The 7,539-nt window shown below is 51.4% G+C and overlaps 1 pseudogene; it reads left to right on the top strand.

Annotated features, from left to right (window-relative positions):
- Window positions 1-3,142: 3,142 nt before the first annotated feature.
- On the top strand, window positions 3,143-4,489 carry LOC102424326 (annotated as a pseudogene).
- Window positions 4,490-7,539: the final 3,050 nt, after the last annotated feature.

Here is a 7,539-nt window from a genome sequence, read left to right as displayed (position 1 = left end):
TTTTTAAAATGCATATACCGACATATAAGCATTATGGGGATTTTAGGGCTTCGTTTTTAGTAAATGAAAAATCAATAATATGTTGAATTATCTCTCAGAGTATTGAAAACTCATTAACATCATTTGTATTCATAAACCTCATAGAAGGGTTAAAATGTTTAGCTTTTGAACTTCACAACTATCAAATCAGAGCAAAATTGCGAAGGTGCAGAGCAGAGAGTTGACACATGGCTTTCCCTTATCTTCTCTCTGCAACCCATCTAGATTGCACTCGGTCTTTCTAGTCAGCCAGTCTAGACATGTGTTTCTTGCCACTAATGTCTTTCAGTTTCTTGTACATGACAACTATAAAAGATGCTAAGTGCCTTGACCATGCCCTAAAGAAAAGTAAAGAATGCTTCCCTTTTTAAATCGACCAATGTAAAATTTAACATCGAAATGCTCATTAATCTTATTTTTCTCTTCTGTTTTTATTATTGAATTTATTGGGGTAACATTGATTAGTAAAATGATACAGATTTCAGGTATACAATTCTACAATGCATCATCTGTATATTGTATTGTGTGTTTACCACCCCAAATGAAGTCTCTTTCCATCACCATTTATCCTCCTTATACCCTCTTCTATCTCCCCTAACCCCTCTTCCTTCTGACCAGGGGTTCTCAAACTTTTTAAACAGGGGGCCAGTTCACTGTCCCTCAGACCTTGGAGGGCCGGACTATAAAAAAAAAACTAGTCGGCTGCTAAGCAACAGGCAGCGGAGTCAAAAACAACCGGCGGGCCGGATAAATGTTTTCGGCGGGCCGCATGTGGCCCGTGGGCCATAGTTTGAGGACCCCTGCTTCTGACAATCACCATACTGTTGTCTGTGTCCATGAGTCTCTATTTCTTTTGCTTAATCCCTTTACCATTCTTACCTAGCCTCCCAACCCCCTATCCTCTGATAGCTGTCAGTCTGTATCCATGAGTCTGTATCCACTTTGTTGGAAATTAGATTCCTAACATATAAGTGAAATCATATGGGACTTGTATTTTTCTGACTGCCTTATTTTGTTTTATAATACTCTCCAGGTCCATCCAGGCAGGTAAATATCCAAAAGGGACAACTATAAAAAATGGCATATAATTGTGGATGAAAGGGGCCACCTGCTAACCTGACAAGCTCAGGGGAGACTTGCATGACGGTCTTGCAAACTCAGACACCTAAAGTAACCACAAAGGATGGTCTGAAAATAAACTAACTATAAGCAGTTATGGTGGGTAGTTACATCCTAGGCTGGTATCTTCACTGACAAGGTCAGCCTTTACTTTAACTGAGCCTGTGTGTCTTTTTGCATCTATAATAACATACCCTTGAAATGTCTGGGTAAGTTGTAACTTCCCTTTTTCTGGACCCCTTGAGGCACAACCTAATGTGCCTGGGCTACGGGACAGATACCACAAATTCCTTCATTGTTATGTTAATTGATCCTGCACCCACCTAAGTATGTGTCCATCAGTTTACTTTTTATCCAATCCCAGGGGTTTCCCTGCTTTGCTTTCTCCCGCCTCTCTAGTTTATCACCAATGGATTTCATGTAACCCACCTACATCCCTTTCGTTTGATTGCAATCTAATCTAATAATAGACAAAAAGAGTAATTGACCCGTACCTTCGCTATGCCTCCCATTGGCTAATCAACAAAGATTGCGGTTAATTTGCATATGTAGGCTCCAAGCGGTGGAGCAGCGAAGCCTGATGGAAGCCCTGTGTGTTTATGCACCCTGGTGGTGCAGAGGTCCGGTCCTAGGCAGAGGCCAATGGCGCAACTTCGACTCTGAGAAGCGGCCTGGGGGCTGGAAGGCAGCTCCTCTGACCACAGCGCTGGAGTCCCGCCGCTCCACCAGGAGAGGAGCAGAGAAAGGCTGGAGCTTCCCTCAAGGTGACCCGAAATGTTATGCCCAGATTTCAGGATCCCCAAGAAACCACATCAGGGAGCCAGCCATGTCCGATGCAAAAGCATAAGAGTCTTTATTCGAGCTAGCTCGGCTCCCCCACCTTGCCGACACAGCAGCAGGAAGCAGAGAGAGAGAGAACTCTGTGTGGAGAGGGGTTTTATAGGGGGTTGGAGTAAGGGGAGGAGAAAGGGCTGTGGCCTTGCCGATTGGCCAGGCGCAAGTCGGTGTCTTGTTCCTGGGTGTGGCTAGCAGAGGCTTAGACTTCCGGGAAGAAGCTCCTTGCCAAGCACATGGCCAAGGTAAGATGGAGCACTTACCCTGGGGCAAGATGGAGGGCGTAGCCCTTACCCTGGGGCAAGATGGAGGGCGTAGCCCTTACCCTGGGGCAAGATGGAGGGCCTAGCCCTTACCCTGGGGCAAGATGGAGGGCCTAGCCCTTGCCCTTTCACGAAACCCCCATCCACACCAGGCAGGCTGCTGGGACTGTGCGTGGAGGCCTCACCTCCAAGCCCAGCCGGTGGCCCCTTGAGTCCTGGGCTCCTTGCCTGCCTTCCAAGCTTCCTCCTGCTTCAGGGCCTCGCCCTCCGCCAGCCTCCTCCTCCCCAGCTCCCAGAGCAGCGGACCCACTGGGGGCGCTCCCCGCTGGACGAGGGGGTGAATTGAGCAGTGGGGACTCCTGGGTGAAGGGTCGCCCTGGGGAAGAGTCCCGACACCTCCACCCACGACCCGCTCCTGGAGCGCTGCCCAGGCCCTGAGCTCAGCGTGGAGCTGCGCAGGCCTGGAGGGCACAGGTGGGGGCGGGGGCACATGCGCCTGGTGCAGCAGCGGGACATGCTGGGGAGCTGCCCGCCTTCCCGGGCCTCCTCCTGCTTCAGGGCCTTGCCCTCCTGGGTGCAGGCCCCAGCAGGACACGGGGTGGTGGCAGGGGTGCCATGAGTCCTGGCTCCTCGCCTGCCTTCCGAGGCCTCCTCCTGCTTCAGGGCCTCTCCCTCCCCGGTCTCCTCCTCCCCAGCGCCCAGAGCAGCGGACCCACCAAAGGTGCTCCCCGCTTGGCCGAGGGGTGGGAATGGAAACGGCAAGGGACTCCCGGGTGAAGGGTCGCCCTGGGGGAGGAGTCCCCGACACCTCCACACCCCGCTCCCAGTTCAAGCAACATCCCTGAGATCGCGGGTCTGCACTGTGGGGGCAGCAATGATGGCGCCGGATGGTGGTTGAAGGCACGGCGAACAACGAGCGCTGGCTGCAGCCCGGGGACCTCCTCAAAGGCTTCAAGATGTTCGGCTCCCTCTTCAAGCCCTACATCCGGTACTGCATGGAGGAGGAGGGCTGCATGGAGTAAAGGGCAGCCTGCTGCGCACAACGACCTCTTCCGGGAGAAGCACCAGCAGTTCCAGCGGCTGAAGCTGAGCAACATGCTCGCCAAGCCCCACCAGCGGCTCACCAAGTACCCGCTGCTGCTCAAGTTGGTGCTGAGGAAGAGGGACGAGCCACGTGCCAAGGAGGCCGTCATCACCATGATCAGCTCCGTGGAGCGCTTCATCCACCACGTGAACGCGTGCATGCGGCAGCGACAGGAGCGGCAGCAGCTGGCGGCCGTGGTGAGCCGCATGGACGCCTACGAGGTGGTGGAGGGTAGCAACGAGGAGGTGGACAAGCTCCTGAAGGAATTTCTGCACCTGGACCTGACCGCGCCCATCCCTGGTGCATCCCTGGTGCCTCCCCGGAGGAGACGTGCCAGCTGCTGTTGGAGGGCAGCCTGAGGATGAAGGAGGGAAAGGACAGCAAGATGGATATGTACTGCTTCCTCTTCACGGACCTGCTCTTAGTGACCAAGGCAGTGAAGAAGGCCCCTAGGTTTACCACAGGCCCCTTCACCCCTGCCCTCGCCCTGCCTCCGCCACCGCCGCACCCCTGTCCAGCTGCTGCCCCGCCTGCCCCACCTGCTCAAGTCCAAATCTGAGGCCAGCCTCCTGCAGCTGCTGGCAGGGGCCGCCACCAAGGGGGCACCCTCAGCCCCCAGCCGCAGCCTGTCTGAACTCTGCTTGGCTGACACAGCCACCGGCACTAGGACTGGGGCTCCCCTCACGAAGCTGGGCCCCGCTGGAATTGCGGGGGTGCATCAAGCCCTGGCAGTGGCTCCCAGCTATCAGAGATGGAGGGCAGGACCACCTTCCTGGTGGGGGAGCCCGAAGGGCCCGCCAGGAGGAGCAGAGAGCTGCCCTCAGGGATCTCCCCCAGGGTTCAGCCTGAGCAGCCCCCTGGGATCTCTGCCCAGCACAGGAAACTGGTGCTGACCCAGCTCTACCGCATCAGGACCACCCTGCTGCTTAACTCCCAGGCCCTGAGCACAGCGTGGACCCGCGCATGCCTGGAGGGCATGGGCAGGGGCGGGCGCACATGTGCCTGGTGCTGCGGGACTTGCTGGGGAGCCGCCCGCTTTCCAGGGCGGGCCTCAGGCCCAGCGCCAAATGCGGAAGGGGCGCAGTGCGGCCACCAGGCCCTGAAGGCTGCCCTGAAAGCCACACAAAGACAACCTTCTACTGGAGGGTAGGCATGCGGTGCTCCGGGATGATGCCAGAGGTAGGGAAGGAAGGTCATGGAAAGGAACAATTGCAAGCGGAGATCCCGAAGGTTCTGAAAGCAGAGGACCAGCCCCTTGCAGATCTGAACTCCGTGTGGGCCTCTTTCTCGGCCCTGTGGAAGCAGTGCGAGACACAGGAGGAGGTGATGGACGGGGCTGCGCCCAAGGAAGACTCGGAGGAAGCAACATGTGGACAGGGCCAGGCGGAGTAGGCAGGCCTGTGTGGAGCCCGCTGGAGCACAGCCAGACCCCCAGGCGACCACCAAGCCAGGCCCCAGGGAGAAGTGAGCAGATGCCACTCCACTCGCTGGAGAAAACCATTGAGCAGAAAACTAAAGAAACCGATTTTACATCATTTCCCAGGTGGAGAATAGTTGGCATGTAAGCCCCTGACCAGTGCCCAGCCTCTCCTCTGTCTGTCTATCTAACTCTTAGGTACCATGTTCTTTGTTCTCTCTTAACTGCAACTCATTTTTAAACTAGATTGCTTTTAAAAGAAGACTAAATAAAGTTTCCATTGAGTTATTTAGGCGGTGCTGGGGCTGCTGGGGCTGCTGGGGGCCGGATTAGAGACACAAACACGCAGGGGAGCCCGGCACCCAGCAGCCCCAAGTCCTGCTGAGGCGGTGCTGGGGCTGCTGGGGGCTTGATCGGAGACACAAACCTGCAGGCCTGGCACCCAGCAGCCCCGGCACAGCAGACCCAAACCCTGCCATCACGGAGCTGGGGATGCTGGGGGCAGAATCAGAGACACAAACCTGCAGGCTCGGCACCCAGCAGCCCCAAGGCCCACCACCTAGGCGCTGGGGCTGCTGGGGACCTGATAGAAGACACAAACACGCAGGGGGCCCTGTACCCAGCAGCCCCAAGGCCCACCACCTAGGTGCTGGGGCTGCTGGGGCCCTGATCGAAGACACAGATCCGCAGCCCCAGCCCCCAGCATCCCAAAGCCCTGCCATCAAGGTGTTGGGGCTGCTGGGGGTATCAGAGACACAAACCTGCAGGCCCGGCACCCAGCAGACCCAAGGCCTTAGCGGCAGCACTAAGGAGCAGCAAGCCGAGCGGTAGGAAGCAGCAAGCAGGTGGGCAGTAAGGAGGGAGGGGTCCCGGACTGCAAGAGGGCACAGGCTGAGCTAAGGGACCCTCCACCCATCCCCAGTGCATGAATTTCATGCACTGGGCCTCTAGTCTACATATATAAAAAGCCAGTGACAGGAACACTGGAACGACTGGAACAACCAGTCGCTATGATGCCCACTGTGGCCAGAAAACCCACCCGGGCCTGCTGGACCCCACCCATGCACAAATTCGTGCACTGGGCCTCTAGTATATAAATATAGATGTAACCTGCCATTCTCCAGAGCATTATCTCAATTTGTTGAGGTTCTGCTTCCCAGCATTTGTCAACAGTTTGGCTCAAATAAACTCACAAGAATTCTTTACAGGTTTGAATATTTTTATGTTAACAAAGGCACTTAAGAGCTTTAAGGAAAATCATTTTATTTAGCATAATATTTTTAACACTAATTTTAAAGTGCACACTCAGTACTTGTGGTAACTGGTGATAATAAAAATACTATCAAATCGGAGGCCATTTACTGTGTGTTCCCTAAGCCGGAAACTTCTTTTAGAAATAACATAAGATGGCAGAAGGAAGAAGTGTGTTTCATACCACGGTTTACCTTGTTGTTATTCTTCTTTCTATACCTCAGGTTTTTTCCTCCATCACCTTGACCCACAAGAAGGACCATGGGGAATGTGTATGCAATAACATGGCCTGGAGAGTTACTAGGCCAAGACCAACTGTGGCATGCCATGGACACATTCTCTTTTCTCTCTGTCAGTTCTTGACCCTCAGTTCCTGACCTCTGGTTGACTTTTATTCCTTCTTATTTTTTCAATACTAGGATCAATTGCCCAGTGCTTTTTTCACTGGGCTGCCTCTAATCCATCTATGCATGTTCTTGCTCTATAATATGGAAATAGTATATCTTGTCTTGAAGAAGCATTGGCAAGATTAAATCAGAAGATGCTTTGTCCAACATTTAGTATATAAGCTCAACAAGTTATAGATATTGTAACAGATTATCTACTTATATTGCTACATTGTCTAAAAAAACATTAATTAAAATGAAAGCATCTTCTCTTTGCAACACATCTAGATTGCACTCTGACTTATAAGTCAGTGAGTAAAGACACATGTTTCTCACCACTAATGTCTTTCACTTTCCTACACATGACAACTATAAAGGATGCTGATGGCCTTAAATTTTATACTGAATTGAATTTTGTATTTTTTTTTTTTACTTTCCTTCTACTAAGTCTCTTTGACTTTGGGTTCACTGCATTATATATTTAAGTTTTGTCATTGTCTCAAATAATTAATTTAACTTATTTTGAAATTTGATTCCCAATTTCCCACTTGTCTCATCATGTGGTCCGTTATTCAGCCAGATTTTGAGCACCCATAGCCAATTTTGTGCAGTGATCTGATATGCAACTTTTTTGTGTGTAAAATGAGTTTGCCATTAAACAAACGCATGCAACGAGTTAATTTATAGGTTGTTAAGATACATCATCATAAATTGCTAAGTCTGACATCTCAGTTAATAAAAATAAAATAGTCTCTCTCTTTTATCACTTTGATTTTTTTCAAATATAATTTATTTGGAAAGGAAGATAAACAATCCAATAAAAAAATGGGCAAAGGACCTAAATAGACACTTTTCAAAAGAGGACATACAGAAGGCCAAGAAACATATGAAAACATGCTCAAAGTCACTAATCATCTGAGAGATGCAAATCAAAACGACAATGGGGTACCATCTCACACCTGTCAGAATGGTTATCATCAACAAATCAACAAACGACAAGTGCTGGAGAGGATGTGGAGAAAAAGGAACCCTCATGCACTGCTGGTGGGAATGCAGACTGGTGCAGCCACTGTGGAAAACAGTATGGAATTTCCTCAAAAAGTTAAAAATAGAACTCCCATTTGATCCAGTAATCCCATTTCTAGG

The sequence above is a fragment of the Myotis lucifugus genome, unplaced genomic scaffold (assembly GCF_000147115.1).
Source record: "Myotis lucifugus unplaced genomic scaffold, Myoluc2.0 scaffold_192, whole genome shotgun sequence".
Classification (NCBI taxonomy): domain Eukaryota; kingdom Metazoa; phylum Chordata; class Mammalia; order Chiroptera; family Vespertilionidae; genus Myotis; species Myotis lucifugus.
The sequence above is the reverse complement of the archived record's forward strand: the minus strand, read 5'-3'. Positions and strand labels throughout refer to the sequence as shown.